This window comes from Pseudophryne corroboree, chromosome 3 (genome assembly GCF_028390025.1).
Source record: "Pseudophryne corroboree isolate aPseCor3 chromosome 3, aPseCor3.hap2, whole genome shotgun sequence".
Lineage (NCBI taxonomy): Eukaryota > Metazoa > Chordata > Amphibia > Anura > Myobatrachidae > Pseudophryne > Pseudophryne corroboree.
Genome location: NC_086446.1, coordinates 78,168,147 through 78,185,818, shown reverse-complemented (window position 1 = coordinate 78,185,818; position 17,672 = coordinate 78,168,147). Strand labels below are relative to the sequence as shown.

Sequence of the window (17,672 nt, the reverse complement as noted above, 5' to 3'; positions counted from 1 at the left end):
GTTGATTTGGATCATTGACGAAGAAAAATGGAATGGGCTCTCCTTGTATCGAAATATTCTTGTAGTCGCAGTTTATGGGAAAAACAATGTAAGTGCATATTCCAGGTCAGATCATTGTGCCTGTTAGTGGGGATGAAAGAAAGGCCTTTGATCAGCACCCATGCCTCAACAGGGCTAAGCTACCCAGAAGACAGGTTAAAAATTTGATTTTGTTCTTGTTACCCAACAAGGTATGAAGACTTCTTCAGTTGGAGGCCAGATGTATTTTGAACCTGAACACCTTCAACCTGAATGACACAATTTCTTGGAACATTTTCGATTGATGCTTTACTTACAGTGTTCTACGGTGTATATCTTTTCCTAACCATCTGGTCATTTTGATTCCTCTGTTTAAGTTCACGGCCATATTACATTATTTCTGGGATCATTACCAACTAATTTGGGTGTGCTTTTCAGTTATACCCCGTTCACACTGCACAAACAACCCGGTATCGACCGAGTATTTTGCCGGGTTGACGCGGGTCTCCGTGCAGTGTGAACGGGTCACTGCCGAATTCCCGGGTCGCCTGAATAAAGAAGGGTTATTCCTGGGTCAGTGGCAGTGTGAACGGGTTATCCGGGTCGATGCGACCTGTCACCCGTTCACAGCATAGGGAGAGGCGGCGCGGAGATGATCTCATCTCCAGCACCGCTGATGCTGCCTGTCCCCGGCCCTGGATGGCAACCCGACCCGGCATATTGCCAAGTCAGGAAGCCACCCCCCGTTCACACTGCACAGGTCCAATGCTGGGTCACACCCGGCAATGGCAATCTGAACGTGGTATTATAGACCTGTGCTATTTCCCAGCTATTCAGCCATCTAGGTGCCCTTGTCTGTTTGTTCATACTACCCATTTTGATCATGATGTTCTGACTTATCCTTTGGCTATATTTGTATCAACATTTGTGAATGTACTTTATTGCTCTTTTATGGAGTAATATTTTAGTGGTATCTCATTTGTACTGTGCTCCATTTCTTTTTCCATTTTATTTTCATTATTGTTACTATTTATGTACTTCTTATCTTCCGGTCTCTCCCTGCTTTTGGTGATGGGATGTATTATCTTAGCCTGGTTGACAGTTACAGCCTGCTGCATATTCATCTGCTCTATTTCTTTGCAGAGATGGCGCTTGTGCCCCCCGATGGGCATTCCGTTGCTATGGTACCCGGAGGGTGCCTGGTGTGTGACGTCATTGGAGGGGGATGACGGAGGACACTAGATGCACCTGTACATATAGGACTCTTCCCTTTAAAAGGTAAGACCTGTATGTATATAATATTCAAACTTCTCCCAAAACACCATGAAAAGATTTGCGTAACTTGGACCACATATTGTCCCCATCTCAGTTCGTTTTTTGCAAAAAATATTCTTCAAAAAAGAAAACATTGTTCTCAAGAAAAAAACGAATAGCTTCCATAATTAATTATTTTTTTTAGCAAAAGGGTACTCGTTACTGTTAAGATAATAAGTTACTGCTTGAAATGCCTGCAATGACAAGAATCGTGTGTCCCCCACGTGATGTCTAAAGGGGGGTACACACAGAGAGAGATCCGTGCTTAATTTCTAAGCAATCTGACCAGATCTTTCTGTGTGTATGACCATAGCGAAAACGATGCACGGCCCCACGCATGCAGGCACAATCTAGTCAGGTTGCTCATTTCACTGCTGTGTGAAGTAAGCGGGCCCCCGTTTCGTCCCCCCTCCGCTCAGCACACATCGTGCTGAGCGGGGGAAAAGATGTATGATGAGCGGTCTGTGCTAGATCGCTCAGCACACATCTCTAGGTGTGTACCCCCCTTTATAATTTATGTAGGGCCTTTTTTTCACACTGGGGCAGATGTATTAACCTGGAGAAGGGATAAAGAAGTGATAAAGCAGTGATAAGCGCAAGGGGATAACGCACCAGCCAATCATTACGAATTTGAAAAATGACAGGAGGGGATTGGCTGGTGCGTTATCACCTTCCACTTATCACCACTTTATCCCTTCTTTATCCCTTCTCCAGGCTTAATACATCTGCCCCCTTGTCTTTAAGATAAGTTAATATAGCTGATGTTTCATCTGTTACCAAGGCAGATATACTTCCTAAGCTGAAATAGCATTTGTAGAAAATGCTTCAACTTTTGTCTTATTGAATGTCATTTTCACTTCATATCTCACAGCACAATAACTACATCTTGGTTAGAACTTACCATATTTTGGTACATTTACGTAATTTTGCCATCATTACACCGGCAAACATCCTATTTCTACAAAAAGAAAATTTTATTTAATTTGTATTATTTTTATTTGCATATTAAGCTATATATACAGAAGTGCAATTGTAGCACACCACTTCTCCATACATTTGTACAAGTCTGCAATCTTTTGCCATGTATATGTGCCTGAAGAAAAGAGTAAATCCTGAAAAATAAGACCACCCTGTGAATCCAGGTCTCTATTTTCTTTATCTAGAAGGTCTGCTCATACATCCTCACTTATAAACGTATAATACCAATGTCTTAATGAAAGTAACCTTGTTCTTTTTTTTTTTTTTCTTCACAAAACAAGCCCTGATCCACTTAGCTCTTCCCAGAAGGAGAGATGTAATGCACTCCTGTAGACACGTCATGACCCACCAAGCCACGCACGTGCTGGTGTAACTGTACACAATTACAGACATATAGGGGTATATTAAATAAGTGTCGGATCCTTTCCGGCAAGCATTGTTGAAAAGGATCCGACAATGGCCTATTCAATATGCTCCCAAATCCAACTGTCGGATTTGGCCACTGCTGCTCACCCCGATCTCAGCTGCTGCTGCTCCCCTCCCCGCCGGCCGGGCGTCCACATCTTCCGTGATGCTGCTGACCCAGCACGGCTCTTCCTCCCCGGGCCCGGAGCAGCTGCCCTTCATCAGGTAGCGAGGAGACCCCCCAGATGACACCTATCCACACATGTGCTGACAGCAGCGGCAGGGGAGCTGACTGCGGCGGTGGGGGGGAAGCTGACTGCGGCAGCCAGCAGTGGGGGAACATGTCGCCAGGGGGGGGGGGGGTGTTTATAGGCGCTGCCTGGAGTAAGGAGCCTGACCTGGGGGACGCCCTGCTCAATCCGACTTTTTTTAGTCGGATTGGGATTGTCGGAAAGTGGGCCCAAACCATGTTGGATTTGGCACCGTTTCCAACAAAAGAACGTGAATTGGCGACTATTCCGCCGATCCATGTGTTTTCCGACAAGTCGGGAATTCCCGACTTGTCGGTAAAAAGTGCCCTCTTTGAATAGGTCGGAATCCCTTCCAACAGAAATCTGTCGGAAGCTGCTGTCTTTCCGACAATACGGCAGCTTCCGACAGCTACTGAATACGGCCCATAACATCACAAAACTGCGCTGATACTGCATCTTTGTGAATGATCTTCAGTGGCAAAATAATATATTCTAGAGCTACTTTAATGAACCACATCACACCTTCAATAACAGATTATGACCAAATGTACAGTGTGACAGATCCCACATTATACCCCCAGCCTACTGACTACAAGGTCTGTCATTACTGTGAATCACACTAGTACAATAAGGAAACTGCAATTAGTTACATGAGTGATCTGCTGGTCTTATGTTGAGGACACACACTCCACCTATACCTGTGTGATTAGCTATTGGAACTGGCACAGCTCAGTGATGCCAATATACCATTAAATGTATTCCTGCCCAATTTTATCACTTACATTACTAAAATCAAGGATCTTTAGAGCTGCTCCCTGTTGAGTGTCTGTCATCAGTGAAGTCTCTGATGAGTAACAAGATGTGATTTCTGTGCAAAACATTTCCCACACTCAGAACACGGAAATGGTTTCTCACCTGTGTGACTTCTCTGATGTCTAAGAAGATATGATTTAAATATGAAACATTTTCCACACTCAGGACATGGAAATGGTTTGTCAACCGTGTGACATCGTTGATGTTCATCAAGTTCGGCTTTGCTTTTAAAACATTTTGCACACTCGAAACACAGATATTGTTTCTCACAGGTGTGATTTTTTTGATGTCGGATGAGATATGATTTATATGGAAAACCTTTCCCACACCCAGAACATGGAAATGGTGTCTCACCTTTGTGCGTTATCTGGTGTTTAACAAGATAGGATTTGTGTGTAAAAGATTTAGTGCAAACGGAGCAGTGAAACTGTTTCTCACCTGTGTGAATGACCTCATGTTGAACGAGGCCTGATTTGTGTGTAAAACATTTCCCACACTCTGCGCATGAAAATGGTTTCTCGCCCGTGTGAATTCTCTGATGTTTAGCTAGATCAGGTTTGTGAGTAAAACACTTCCCACACTCAGGGCAAGGGAATGGCTTCTCACCTGTGTGATTTCTCTCATGTTTTACAAGATCTGACTTATGTGTAAAACACTTTTCACACAGAGAACATGAGAAAGGTTTCTCCCCTGTGTGAATTCTATGATGTTCAACAAGACTCAATTTGCGTGTAAAACATTTCCCACACTCGAAGCATGTAAACGGCTTCTCACCAGTGTGAGTTCTCTGATGTCTCACAAGGTACGACTTCTCTTGGAAACATTTCTCACACTCCGAACACGGAAACGGCTTCTCACCTGTGTGATTTCTTTTATGTCTAACAAAATGGGACTTTAGTCTAAAGCGCTTCCCACACTCGGAACATGAAAATGGTTTCTCACCCGTGTGAATTCTCTGATGTACAACAAGTTGCGATTTCTCTGTAAAACATTTCCCACATTCGGAACACGGATACGGCTTCTCTCCTGTGTGAGTTCTTTGATGTCTTACAAAGAGGGACTGATGTATAAAAAATCTGTCACATTCAGAACACTGAAAGATTGTATCATCTCTATGACATGTACTGTGTGTAACGTTGTCCGAAGGAGAACACTCCTCATGGTGAGACTGACCAGGGGATTCACTGTGAGTTACTGGCTGTGTATTTAAGGTCATATGAGTTTCTCCTGTGAAATCTTGCGTAATGATGTCACCTTCTGTTTTAAAACCTGGAGACAAATGGAGATGTCCCTCCGAGGAATTCCTGCTGGTGCGTCCATCTGTTGGTAACAAAATGTGGATAGAAATATATATCTTATATATATATATATTCTGATAAGCACATTTTCATACAATTAGGGTCTGTTGCTGCGGACAGCTGCAGAAGCCAAATTTACTATCTTATGCTAATTTGAGATTCTAATTGTCCAATGCAGGGGCCTGTGTGTAGAAAGCCAGGCCGCCCGGACCACCCCGTAAAGCAAACCGTCATGATTGGTACTTACACCAGCCCCCTGCTAGCTGCAAGAAACCTGTCAAAAGCAGGCTTCTATCCCCAGCACAACAAAAATATGGTCAGCGCTACTTAGGTATAGTGTAGTACCCCTAGCAGCTCACAAATATTAAGGATGTCCCACCCTTGTGCAAACAGATGATTATAGTGTATGGAGCGTTCTAGGATACCTGGACATATAATTGATAATAAGGGGTCTATTTACTAAGTCTTGGATGGAGATAAAGTACCAGCCAATCAGCTCATGTGTCATTTTTCAAACCCAGCCTGTGACATGGCAGTTAGGAGCTGATTGGCTGGTGCTTTACCTCTGTCCACTTTATCTCCATTCAAGGCATAGACCCCTTAGACACCAGTATCACTGTGTTTCTAAAGTGTACATTACTCCAGATCTCTCCTAAGGTGCTGTCCTTAATTATGGTCCACCAATCTGCTAACACCTAGGACATTAATCTCTAATAGGTGCTAGCATGTGTTAGCATAACTCATCATCAACTAACTCCATTTGGAACATGTATACGAATAACCCTCCACTAACGTGGACATCTGTAACTGTAGTGCACAAGGTTTACCAATTCGGGATGTTCATGTCGCCATTAAGTATTATTCAAGGTCTCCAGGATCTACATTCAGACCTTCTGGCTTTAGGGTGTGTAGCTCAAAGATCCATTTACTTTCTTTCCTATCTATTCCCTGGTTGTGGTCTGCATATCACACTCAGAACTCCAAAGCCTGGGGAAGTCTGTGTCAACCCTGACAACAGTTTATGCTTACAGACATTTGGGACAGTGATTCAGTCGTACGAGAAGACCCTGCCTAAAGTGTTTGCCTACAAACTGAGAGGGATTAGTACACCAATACACTATATACAAAATATAGGAGACTTTACATCAACTTCCCACATGTCCTTATACACAGTAGAGAATGATTTTGTTGTCCAAAATTCAGGACAGCACCTTAGGAGAGATCTGGACAAATTGACACTTTGGAAACTTTTTTCTTAGTGCCAACTATATGTACAAGTATCCTAGAGCGCTCATCTATCCTTCACAGTACACATGGCTCAGAATATCACTGACCTCTACCTACATGCCTATAGCACTCCAACGACACTCCTGCAAGCCCAGGTCACACCCCAAAATGCCCAATTTCACAGACAGTGACATGATGTGAGGGGGAGAGCACAGACTAATAGGGGCTGATGGCGCCTGATGTATAAGATACACCAGAGAGTGTGGGGAGGAGACTTGTCAGATCTCTAGGCTGGTAACACACACTGACATGATGTGAGGGGGAGAGCAGGAGTATAATAGGGACTGATGGCTCCTGATGTATGAGATACACCAGAGAGTGTGGGGAGGAGACTGGTCAGATCTCTGGGCTGGTAACACACAGTGACATGATGTGAGGGGGAGAGTGGGAGTATAATAGGGGCTGATGGCTCCTGATGTATGAGATACACCAGAGTGTGTGGGGAGGAGACTGGTCAGATCTCTGGGCTGGTAACACACAGTGACATGATGTGAGGGGGGGGGGGAGCAGGAGTATAATAAGGTCTGATGGCTCCTGATGTATGAGATACACCAGAGAGTGTGGGGAGGAGACTGGTCAGATCTCTGGGCTGGTAACACACAGTGACATGATGTGGGGGGGGGGGGGAGCAGGAGTATAATAAGGTCTGATGGCTCCTGACGCCCCCACTGGGCAGATTCATTTCAATCATTAGTCTGTAGTGACAGAGGAGGGTGTAGAATAAGGAGCTGCTGTAGTGTCAGAACAAGGAGAATATGTGACTCCTCTCTGTAATAAGTGATTATTACTCACCTGTGCTGATATCTGTAGGGATTTCCTCCTCCTTACACTGCTGGTCACTCCTCACATACATCTCTTCTTCTCCATCTATATCTTCTAGCTTAATATTAGTTGGTTCTTCACCCTAAACCCACAAATCAATAAAAAAAAAACACATTTGATAATGTCTGATATAATTTAGATTAAACAGCAGAATATCGGTGCATTATGCACATACAGCTGCTCTACAGACATCTATGACAGTCACTTGAGACCCTAAATCGCACCTACCTGATCCTCCTGTGGGGTACTGGGATTCTCCTCTGTACAGTCCTGGGAATAAAGAGGACAGGGACATCTCTCTGGGGTATCTCTGTTACTGGATCCATCTGTAGGAGACACACATAGACTGAGTACATTGTGTATATGTGATTATCAGATGATGTGTGTATATATGTGGGCAGGCTCTTCTACGACAGGACTGTAGTGTGAAAAGGTGAGTGAATAAAACCACACAGGTGCAGGTTGCTTTTGTATGGGTGTGATTTTCTTTAGCCAATGAAACATCTTAAAGATCGTTAATTGCAAATACAACACTCAGCTATTTTTGCGTTTATAAAAATTTTTTAAAAAAAAGTGACATTACAGTTTGCAAAAGTGAAATACAAGTGATAAGCCGGTGTGAATAAAGTAGTTACACACCATTTGGAAACTCCAGTGGTATAAAAAAAAAAAAGATCTGAAATAAGCAATACTATGGTACATGAAATGAAAGAGAAAGAACGCTAAAATGTAAAGACAACACGAAAACAAAAACTAAATATACAAGGCTAAATATAAACAACTTGAAGAGAGATAAAGTACCAACCAATCAGCTCCTAACTGTCATTTTCAAACACAGAGCCAGATTCCAACACATACTGTATTGCACAGCCACAGGGAAACGTACAGCTAATATTCTAATGCCTCCCGGCAGCATCTGTGATCTGAGTCCGAAGATGCAGCACTGGATCACCATCGCGGCCATCGGCCATCTGTGCAAGCCGAAGCTTACTCAGATTGGCCGCCAGAATTCCTCTGCCGGGTCCAGGAAGTCTGCGTACGACGACACATACCCTGGGCTCGCCACACCTATAAACAGGGGCGACAACGCTATTTTGCAGAATGGTCCTGGTCACTGCCATCCCCAAATGCTGCAGCAAAGAGGAGGACTGCGAGTAATCACGCAGGACTTGTTCTGCACATGCACTGGAGAGTCCTGCGCATACGTAGTTCCCCTACCATTGGATTTGGATGTGAACCATAAGGATAACGTACAAATTCAAATCAGGTATGTAGCCTGTAAAAAGAGGATTTTGGTACTTACCGATAAATCCATTTCTCTGAATCCTCTAGGGGACACTGGAGCATCCTTAGACATTAGGGGTGTGAAGTTTGCAACCGGAGGTGTGGCACAATCTAAAATTAGCATTGTCTGCACAGCCGGCTCCTCCCCCTTCACAGCCCTCCTCCCTCAGTTTTGAAAATTTGACTGAGAGAATAGGACATGATACTAGAGCACATGGCGAGGAACCGAACCGTACAACATTACAAACAGCACCCAAGAAACCTCTTTAACCAAAAAACTAACACTGTTTTTACGAACTGTTTGAACAAGAACTATGACACAGCAGGCCGACAGCACCGAGGCGGGCGTCCAGTGTCCCCTAGAGGATTCAGAGAAATGGATTTATCGGTAAGTACCAAAATCCTCTTTTCTCTTTCATCCACTAGGGGACACTGGAGCATCCTTAGACATTAGGGGACGTCCCAAAGTTATCCCCCAGGGAGGAAGTGCTGTCGGTGGCCTGCAACACGAAACGTCCGAACTTAGAATCTTCGGACGCAAAGGTATCAAACGTGTAAAATTTGCGAACGAGCGGGCTGAGGCCCACGTCGCCCTCTGCAAAGTGGAGTAGTGGAAGCACCCCTGGCAGCTGCCTATGAGGCCCCCACTGAACAGGTGGTATGAACACCCATCTGAACCGGAACCTGTTTGCCACAGGAAATATAAGCTAACCGAATGCTTAGATGTTGGCCAACCCTTCTTAGGCCCATGATATAGAACAAATAAATGGTCCGACTTTCTGAAGTACGACCTAACCTGCACGTATGCCCGTAAAGCTCGGACAACATCTAAGGCCACGTCCCCATCTGCGAGACCCTGGAAAGATGGGACCTAAATGGCTGGGTTACATGAAACCCCGAAACAACCTTAGGAAGGAAATCTGCTCTTGTACGGAGTTACGTCCAACACCCAACTCAGAAAACCGCCTGTCCGAAACCAAGGCAAGCAATAAAGTGACCTTTCAAGAGAGCTAGTTCAAGTCTGTTCTTGCAAATGGCTCAAAAGTTGGTGATCTCAAATAGTTCAACACCAAATTTAAGTATCCTGATGCAGCAGGAGGACGAGAAAGGGATTGTATCCCCAGAAGGTTTGAATCTCGTCTGTTGAATAGAATGGAGAAAGCTGAAATCTGAACTTTCATGGAGCCCAGCCTCAGGCCTACATCTAGACCTGCCGGAAGGAAGAGCAGAAGCCTATATAAGTGGAAGTTCGTCGAATTCCACCCACGTTATTGCCAGCAGTCCATGTACCTCTTTCAAAACCTGTAGTAGTGTATGGCCGTGACCAGCTTCCTAACGGCAATCATCGTAGGAATGTCCCTCTTGGTATCCTTCTATTCCTTAAGATCCGGGTTTCAATAGCCACGCCGTTAAACGCAGCCCGTTCAGGTCTGGGTGATGGAACGGTCCCTGAGATAGCAGGTCCTCTCTTTGAGGTAACCGGTCCCTGAGATAGCAGGTCCTCTCTTTGAGGTAACCGCCAAGGATCTTCCGCTAGCAACCCTCGCAGGTCTCAGTACCAACTCCGGCGGGGCCAATCTGGTGCGACTAGAATCGACCACACTCGCTCTCGTTTCAACCCTTTCCGAACCCTGGATATGAGGGGAAAGGTGGAAAACTGTAAACCCTCCTGTAACACCAAGGAATTGTTAATGCGACCACTCCTTCTGCTGCTGGATCTCTAGTCCTGGACACATATCTGGGCAATCGATGGTTTTGTTGAGACGTCATGAGGTCGACTTGAGGTATACCCCATCTCCTCACCACCTTGTTGAAAAGCCGTGGATTCAGGCACCACTCTCTTGGGTGCATGTCCTGGCGACTGAGATAATCTGCTTCCCAGTTCTCCACACCTGGAATGAACACTGCCGAGAGGATGATGTTACACGTTTCTGTCTCAACAAAATCCTTGTGGCTTCCTGCCACGCCATCCTTCTCTTTGTTCCTCCTTGACGGCTTATGTAAGCCGTTGTTGTGACATTTTCCTACTGCATCTTTAAGTGTTAACCCATGACTAGGTTTTCATCAAGAGAACCGCATTGTAAATCGCTCTCAGCTCGAGAATGTTTTTGGGCAGCCTGCTGTCCTGTAACGTCCATCTGCTCTGAAACTGACGTCACTCTAGGACTGTACCCCTAACCTCTGAAGCTGGCATCCGTTGTGAGGATCACCCGAGTCTAAATGCCGAACCTCTCACCTGTCGCGAGATTCGTGTGTAACAACCACCAATATTAGCTCGTCTGAGATATAGAAAACCAGTGCAACTCCCCTGGCAAGGAGGTTCAACTGGAATGGCTGGGAGTGAAGTTTGCTGCACTGCCGAGCCCCCAAAGACGGCACCCACTTCCTGAGAAGTTGTACCCCAGGTGTAGAGAAAAGTCTGTGCCTGTAGCACCTGAGTTACCAGCCTCTGTACGGATCTTGCTGTCTAGTAGGACCACTCTCAATTTTATCCTGTCCTATAAGAGACCTGGAAAGTTAAACCTCTTAATTGGTATTAGGTTGAATCCCAGAAAATCACATTCCAGCCATGTTGAGTGAGAAAATGATGAGTCGTCCTCATTGATCAGCGTTCCCTGGAAGATGGATTGTATCAGCAGATCCTCTAGATAAGGCATGATCGTGACTCCTACGAGGCTCAAACTTGCGGCCCTTATCACCTTGATTCTTGTAAGAAAAGGCTCGGGGTTGAAGGGTCGAATGGTAAGATCCAAACTGGTAATGATTTTACACCAGCACTAATCCGAAGTATTCTTTGAATAATCCAATTCGGAATATGAAGGAAAGTATCCTCCATGTCCAAGGACACTATGACTCCCCCAGTGCCTGGGCCTGCATGAATGATTGGATTGATTCCATTTCGAGTCTGCAGGCCGGTAGAAAACTGGGCCAAAAAACTTTAAATTGAGCATCAGTGTGACCGTAAGTGGGTACGACAAACAAGATTTGAAGAGACTCCCTTTTCCCCGTGAGAGTAGGGATGTTCAAAATAAGTGCGCGCCCTGCTGGCTAACGAAGTCGGGGGTTCACTCATCGCCGGTAGACACTGTATTCGGTAGGCCACAGTCAACCGTTGTATATCAATTTTCAAATGCTGGCGGTACTGCCTTCGCCTTTGAACGGATAGTTGTCAATATCTATGTTGAATATATGGAGAGCAACCCTGTTGATACAAAAAACTCTACTCAAGTCTCGGGTCCGGTCTCCCTAGACTTTTCTAGCCCTTACCCCACAAAGGAGGTCCAAGGTGAGTTCGTGTAACAACCTATTATCGGCTATTGGGAATAGTCTCCATTATTCAAGACTCCCCCAGCACGAATATAATGAACCAGAATAACTGCTACCGCCCATTCGTATAGTTCTCTGGTAGGCAGGAGAACTGATTTTTCTCCACATGTCAGGTTCTTTGGCTCAAGGAACGCTTCCCCTCCCAGGAAAATCGCCCTCCAATCCGGTAACTACATTCGCTTTACCGAAACACGTAACTCCTAAGTTCGTGTGAGAAGGTGGAGGTCCCTGTCAATTCCTAACTATAGACGACCCTCTTTTTCAGTGGGAGTACAATATTAAAAATGTCCCGTTAACAGACTAGGCAGGGGTGAGCCCACCATCGTTATGTGGTTCGTGCTCTGTTAGTTACAGAAACCATTGAGAGATAAAACGAAGATCGGGATGGTAACCTCCCTAGCAGCCTGATAAGTATATGTGGTATTAAACTCTCGGATATGCTCCGCAAGGCAAAAAATATTATTTGGGAATTAGGAAGCCTTTACTGGCCACCTTAGTTATTTACGCCTAACAGTCTTCCCTCTGTTACGCGAGCCGGCACTCCTTTCCCCACCGCAACAATGGGTAGGAAAGGAGCCTCTTTATCGTGTTCGGCTATCCTGTTAGACCCATGCAGATGGAGTATTTTAACCATGAATTCCTCCCAGTTACGGATGGGCTCGCAGCCCATACTCAACCTCAAAATATCCGTCAGGTTAGTTTTCCAAACCTTGACGGCTTACTGTTGCCTGGTGTGTGCCCATTGTCAACTGTCGCGCACCCCAGGGTTGTTAACCTTAGTGCCCATTTATTTGAGCAATCAAAGTAATCCTTGCGGTCCCATTTACCTTGGATAACTATATACATACCAACCTAGCCGGACTTTCACCTATTAGAATAGGAGGAGAAAGGCTGTAGACATATTGGGAGCTTTGAAGAGTATTTTCAACCAGCTGGAAATGTTCCTTCTAGCAAAAAATAAATAAATAATATAAATACTCATTCAACTATCACCCACAAGACCGACCTTGTTGGTACAGAAAGATTTGAACAGGGCGACACTATCCGATGCTCCCTTCTCCGCCGGACCTGTCATCAGTGTCCGTTGGAGGCATTATATGATCTTTTAATGATATAATTAGATGGACTGTTCTTGGTTTGTGCATTTTATGTTAAATTTGCACCCCCACAAAATACATGTCAGTTGCATTTCATCTTTATAATAGGTAATGGAATACCGTAACTTTATGACGGGAACAAATGTACACTGGATTCAAACAATAGCCTGGTTGCAACCCTCGTACGCCACTGTGATTCAGTGCCCAGGTTAGGGTTGATATCCAGTCGGTTCCATTATTTTCACAGGATCTGTGTAGTAGAAGTCCTTGAAAATATATATAGATTTAAAAACATATTGAAAATCCTCTGTAACAGAGTCCTACCAGAAACAACCAGCAGAGGGATTATACTTTATTGTAAAAAAAAAAACAAAACCTTCCTCTGTTCTGACTGGACAGGGATATGGCTCCAATAATGGGGGCGTATAGCTTCTTCTAGTCAGCTACTTGGCGCCACTTATCTCTAAAAAGATGGCCGCCACTAAAATTTTGTGTGCACATCATTAAATTTCCAAACTCTTGGAAATGCCTTATGCTGGGTCCCTGCTGTGCAAACCTTTCCCCCCTCGTGTCAGTGCTTCAGCTCCCTCCTAACCTTGCTGAGATGCTGAGCGGGGGCCCTAACCATCGGGCTACCGGAGCTCCTCCAGCGCGCCGGGTCCTCTGCCGCGTTTCCCCCCTCGTCCTCTCCCTTCGCTCTGCCAGCGGCGGAAAGGGGAGGGAGATTGCGTGCAAGGCTGCGGCTGTCAGCCGCTGAGTAACACGGAGCCGGGGGAGGGAGGGGGAGCGGGGGACGCCACGCGAGGCTGCGGCTGTCAGCAGCAGACTGACACTGAGCCGGGAGAGGGAGGGGAATGCTGCGCTGCCAGACTGCCCGCCACAAGAGTCAGTGAGTCGGGGGCAGCAGCGGTGGAGGGAGCGCAGCGGGGGACATTATTACTGTGCCGTGAGGGAGGCGGGTAGCGGAGGATGCCTGACTTTGGCTCCCTAAATTAACTGAATGCAAAGTGAATTTGCTGGGACTCAAACCCCCGGTCTCTGTCTATGGTAATCCTGAGAAAATAAATATGCTACACTAACCTTCTGTGGGGCCATGTTAAAACAACCAGTTACTGTACTCACAGTTGGCTCCTGTAAGGAGATGCAGACCCCTTTAGATGGAATCCTTGTCTCAACTCCTGAACTTTGTCCCCCTTTCATTAGGGGGACGCAGCCTTTTAATCCGGTAAAGCCTACACCCCCTTTTCTCTAACGTCCTAGTGGATGCTGGGGACTCCGTAAGGACCATGGGGAATAGTCGGGCTCCGCAGGAGACTGGGCACTCTAAAGAAAGATTTAGTACTACCTGGTGTGCACTGGCTCCTCCCTCTATGCCCCTCCTCCAGACCTCGGTTAGAATCTGTGCTAGAGCTGGGTGCTTTTAGTGAGCTCTCCTGAGCTTGCTAATAAGAAAGTATTTTAGTTAGGTTTTTTTATTTTCAAAGAGCTTCTGCTGGCAACAGACTCTCTGCTACGTGGGACTGAGGGGAGAGAAGCAAACCTACTAACTGCGGCTAGGTTGCGCTTCTTAGGCTACTGGACACCATTAGCTCCAGAGGGATCGAACACAGGAACTTAACCTTGGTCGTCCGTTCCCGGAGCCGCGCCGCCGTCCCCCTCGCAGAGCCAGAAGTCAGAAGCCGGCAGAAGCAAGAAGACATCGAAATCGGCGGCAGAAGACTCCTGTCTTCACATGAGGTAGCGCACAGCACTGCAGCTGTGCGCCATTGCGCCCACACAACCCACACACTCCGGTCACTGTAGGGTGCAGGGCGCAGGGGGGGACGCCCTGGGCAGCAATTAGGATACCTCTTGGCAAAACGACACATATATACAGCTGGGTACTGTATATATGTACGAGCCCCCGCCATTTTATTACACAGACCCGGGACTGAAGCCCGCCGCTGAGGGGGCGGGGCCTTCTTCCTCAGCACTAACCAGCGCTATTTTCTCTTCACAGCTCCGCTGAGAGGAAGCTCCCCAGCAGTATCAAGGTAGAAAAAGGGTAAAAAGAGAGGGGGGGGGGGGGGGGGGGGCACATAAATTTAGGCGCAAAATTATCATAAACAGCAGCTACTGGGTAAACACTAAGTTACTGTGTAATCCCTGGGTTATATAGCACTGGGGTGTGTGCTGGCATACTCTCTCTCTGTCTCCCCAAAAGGCCTTGTGGGGTCCTGTCCTCAATTAGAGCATTCCCTGTGTGTGTGTGTGCGGTGTGTCGGTACGTTTGTGTCGACATGTTTGACGAGGACGGTTACGTGGAGGCAGAACAAGTGCAAGTGACTGTGGTGTCGCCGCCTACGGCGCCGACACCTGATTGGATGGATATGTGGAAGGTGTTAAATGATAATGTAAGCTCCTTGCATAAAAGGTTGTATAATCAGTCAGGGTCTCAACCCGTGTCTGATTCTGCAGCTCAGAGGCCGTCAGGGTCTCAAAAGCGCCCACTATCCCAGTTGGTTGACACAGATGTCGACACGGATTCTGACTCCAGTGTCGATGACGATGAGGCAAAGTTTCAGCCTAAAATGACTAAAGCCATCCGATACATGATTATAGCAATGAAGGATGTATTGCACATACCGGAGGAAAACCCTGTCCCTGACAAAAGGGTATATATGTATGGGGAGAAAAAGCAAGAGGTGACTTTTCCCCCTTCACATGAGTTAAATGAATTATGTGAAAAAGCATGGGATTCCTCCGATAAGAAAGTGCTGATTTCCAAAAGGTTGCTTATGGCGTACCCTTTCCCGCCAACGGACAGGATGCGCTGGGAATCCTCCCCTAGGGTAGATAAAGCTCTGACACGCTTATCTAAAAAGGTGGCCCTGCCGTCACAGGATACGGCCTCCCTAAAGGATCCTGCAGATAGGAAGCAGGAAAGTATACTGAAGTCTGTTTATGCACAATCAGGTACTATACTGAGGCCGGCTATTGCGTCGGCCTGGATGTGTAGTGCTGTGGCAGCATGGACAGATAATCTGTCTGAGGAAATGGATATCTTAGACAAGGATACCATTTTACTGACCCTGGGGCATATCAAAGACGCTGTCCTATATATGAGGGATGCCCAGAGGGACATTTGCCTACTGGGCTCTAGAATAAATGCAATGTCCATTTCTGCCAGAAGGGTCCTGTGGACTCGGCAATGGACAGGTGATGCAGACTCCAAAAGGCACATGGAGGTGTTACCTTATAAGGGTGAGGAATTGTTTGGGGACGGTCTCTCGGACCTAGTTTCCACAGCTACGGCTGGGAAGTCAAACTTTTTGCCATATATTCCCTCACAGCCTAAGAAAGCACCGTATTACCAAATGCAGTCCTTTCGATCACAGAGAAGCAAGAAGGTCAGAGGTGCGTCCTTTCTGGCCAGAGGCAGGGGTAGAGGAAAGAAGCTGCACAACACAGCTAGTTCCCAGGAACAGAAGTCCTCCCCGGCTTCCACTAAATCCACCGCATGACGCTGGGGCTCCACAGGAGCCAGGAGCGGTGGGGGCGCGTCTCCGAAATTTCGCTCACAGGTGGATCCCTGGGCTATACAGATTGTGTCTCAGGGATACAAGCTGGAATTCGAAGTGATGCCCCCTCACTGTTACCTCAAATCGGCCCTGCCAGCTTCCCCCATAGAAAGGGAAGTAGTGTTAGCGGCAATTCACAAGTTATATCTCCAGCAGGTGGTGGTAAAGGTTCCCCTCCTTCAACAAGGAAGGGGATACTATTCCACAATGTTTGTGGTACCGAAACCGGACGGTTCGGTCAGACCCATATTGAATTTAAAATCCCTGAACATTTATCTGAAAAGATTCAAGTTCAAAATGGAATCGCTCAGAGCGGTCATTGCAAGCCTGGAAGAGGGGGATTTTACGGTGTCTCTGGACATCAAGGATGCGTACTTGCATGTCCCCATTTATCCACCTCATCAGGAGTACCTCAGGTTTGTGGTACAGGACTGTCATTACCAATTCCAGACGTTGCCGTTTGGCCTGTCTACAGCACCGAGAATATTTACCAAGGTGATGGCGGAAATGATGGTGCTCCTTCGGAAGCAAGGGGTTACAATTATCCCATACTTGGACGATCTCCTCATAAAGGCGAGGTCCAGGGAGCGGTTGCTGATCAGCGTAGCACTCTCTCAGGAAGTGTTGCAACAGCACGGCTGGATTCTGAATATTCCAAAGTCGCAGCTGATTCCTACGACGCGTCTGCCCTTCCTGGGCATGATTCTGGACACAAACCAGAAAAGGGTGTTTCTCCCGGAGGAGAAGGCTCAGGAGCTCGTGACTCTGGTCAGAGGCCTCCTAAAACCAAAACAGGTATCGGTGCATCACTGCACGCGTGTCCTGGGAAAGATGGTGGCGTCATACGAAGCCATTCCCTTCGGCAGGTTCCATGCGAGGATCTTTCAGTGGGATCTGTTGGACAAGTGGTCCGGATCGCATCTTCAGATGCATCGGCTGATCACCCTGTCCCCCAGGGCCAGGGTGTCTCTTCTGTGGTGGCTGCAAAGTGCTCACCTCCTCGAGGGCCGCAGGTTCGGCATACAGGACTGGGCCCTGGTGACCACGGATGCGAGCCTCCGAGGATGGGGGGCAGTCACTCAAGGCAGAAACTTCCAGGGGCTGTGGTCAAGTCAGGAGACTTGTCTGCACATCAATATCCTGGAACTAAGGGCCGTATACAACGCCCTGAGTCAAGCGGAGCCTCTGCTTCAAAACCAACCAGTGCTGATTCAGTCA

At 46.7% G+C, this 17,672-nt stretch overlaps 1 pseudogene; it reads right to left on the bottom strand.

Moving 5' to 3' along the window:
• Positions 1 to 2,315: 2,315 nt before the first annotated feature.
• LOC135057182 (oocyte zinc finger protein XlCOF7.1-like) overlaps positions 2,316 to 17,672 on the bottom strand; it is a 156,130-nt pseudogene continuing 140,773 nt past the window's right edge.